This window comes from Trypanosoma rangeli, assembly GCF_003719475.1.
Source record: "Trypanosoma rangeli strain AM80 chromosome Unknown Tra_15.4_contig_00614, whole genome shotgun sequence".
In the NCBI taxonomy this organism is placed as follows: domain Eukaryota; phylum Euglenozoa; class Kinetoplastea; order Trypanosomatida; family Trypanosomatidae; genus Trypanosoma; species Trypanosoma rangeli.
This window is the reverse complement of record NW_021706360.1, coordinates 1,435-3,471: the sequence shown is the minus strand read 5'-3', so window position 1 is coordinate 3,471 and position 2,037 is coordinate 1,435. Positions and strand designations below refer to the sequence as shown.

Genomic DNA, 2,037 nt, shown 5'->3' with positions numbered 1-2,037 from the left:
CTTTCTCTTTCAGTCTCATTCTCTCTCTCTCCCCCCTCTCTTCTGGTTTTTTTTTTTTTTTTGTGCTCGCCCAGATATTTCGAGACAATTTTGGGAGAGTGCCCATTTGTAATACGACGCCGTGGGGGAAGGAGATCTTTGTCACCTCAGTGCCCATATTACTGTGGAGTGAAGGGGAAAAAAGAGAGCGGTGACACACTTTTTTTTTATTGTGATTGTGATTGTGATTGTGGTGGTGGTGGTGGGGGGGGGATAGGAGAGGGATGGGATGCACCGTCACATCAACGCTTACGTTTCCTTTCTGCTGCACGTACAAAATTGGGTCACTCCTCATTTTTTCCTGGATTTTTCGTTTCCTGCGTTATTGTGGTGCTTTTAGCTACGTCTTCTAGCCGTTTTTTTTTTGGCTGGGGTGGGGTGGGGGCCTCGTGCTCCGCCAACGTTCACCGGGAGAGGCGTTCGTCCAGTTAGACGCGCCATCCACGCATCGTCCCTCCCGTGCCGCGTGGGTGCGGGTGAGGTTTGGAAGGATGGACTTTGACCAGCCACGCGCAATAACGTCTTTGGATGAATACGAAGCGAGCGGTGCTGGAGTGCACACCACGATGGCCTGTGCATCTAGTGCCGCACGGATTATTCGCTTTCCTTGGGGTAGAACGCTTGTTTTCAGATAAACCTGTTTTGGACAGTCAGCGAGGAGCAGGAGATTGCTGCATAAGCACGAACAAAAAAAGGTGCTGTATATAAAATATTGCCTTGTCTCTGAACGGAGAACTGGCGTGTGCCACCTCTGTAGCCAGAACTACTAGTGTGACGTTGAACAGGGCTGCCCCACCTGTGTCCGAAACGGAGCTCTATTCAGCTGGGGGATCCAAACGGCGAATGGAAGAGGAGACTGACAGACATCTTCGAGACCACCATGAGGATGTTGTCACGTTTGAGGATGACTTCAGGAGCGAGGAGGAGAATGATGCGGGGCGGCCCTCTCGGAGAGTAACACGCTTCTTGATGTCAAGTTTTTCAAGCTGCGTGGTAATATGCCCCATGTTGACCGGACCTCTGCTTTTAGGGCCTTAAAGCACGTAGATGCAACTGCCCAGCATTCTCCAATGGGTGTGCTGCTTTGCACTGATGTGGCTGCCAGAGGATTGAATGTGCCGCGGGTGGACTGAATTGTACACTACGATCCCCCGACGGATCCAGCATGTTATGCTCAACGTATTGGGCGCACCGCTTGAATTGGCAACGTTGGAGACTCTCTGCTGTTTCTCATGCCACATGAGGCAGGATACGTCCCATACTTGAGCAACTTAAACGACTCATATTTTCGTTCTGCCATTGCTGGCAGCGACGCGTTATTTGCAGCAAGAGAACCCCCGCCCTCTTTGGTGATATTGTATTATCTGACAAAGCTCGACCCCAAGTCGAACCACACGTGGGTGCGAAGTATGGCGATCCTCGAACGTGCCATCAGTTGAGCTGTCATTGAAGCGAGATGGAACCGTAAGCGATTTATCAGCTAGGGATGAGAGCCGGAGAGAAGATCTCATGTGCCTAGTGTTGTTTGCGTACCAGTCCTACATCCGGGCGTACATGGGGAACTCCAGAGAACTCAAAGCCTATCTTTTTTTTTAAATATCAGATGTCCTCAACCTTGGCCATGCTGCACAGAGCTTTGGCATTGACAAGAAGCCCAGTGAGGTCCGGGCGCAACTTTAGAGCTTTGTCAGGGAAGGCAGGAAGATCGCGAGAGAGTCGTCTTCCCTCACCACGCAAGAGGAGGGAAAGTGGAGCGATGACTTTCCAAGTTGGAGAAGACTGCAGGTGGAGGTACGTCATGACGATCGCTACCGAAGTATGGTTGCGCAGGAGCAGCGCAATGTGAAAGCCCAGTGCTGTTGAAAGGTGGAATCAAAAACTTAACTGTTCCCGAGTGAAGGGAGAAGCTGCGCGCCAAAAGACACAAGGGCTCCGGACGCATCCACACTGTTTAATTACGTTTTACTAGATCCACTGCGGAGTCTGCTTTGGCGATTT

General features: G+C 51.1%; 1 pseudogene, besides 2 other annotated features; it reads left to right on the top strand.

Moving 5' to 3' along the window:
* Nucleotides 1–44: a sequence feature (GA-rich).
* A 164-nt stretch (nucleotides 45–208) lies between these two features.
* Nucleotides 209–251: a microsatellite.
* A 571-nt stretch (nucleotides 252–822) lies between these two features.
* On the top strand, nucleotides 823–1,885 carry TraAM80_09557 (ATP-dependent RNA helicase DDX31/DBP7; annotated as a pseudogene).
* Nucleotides 1,886–2,037: the final 152 nt, after the last annotated feature.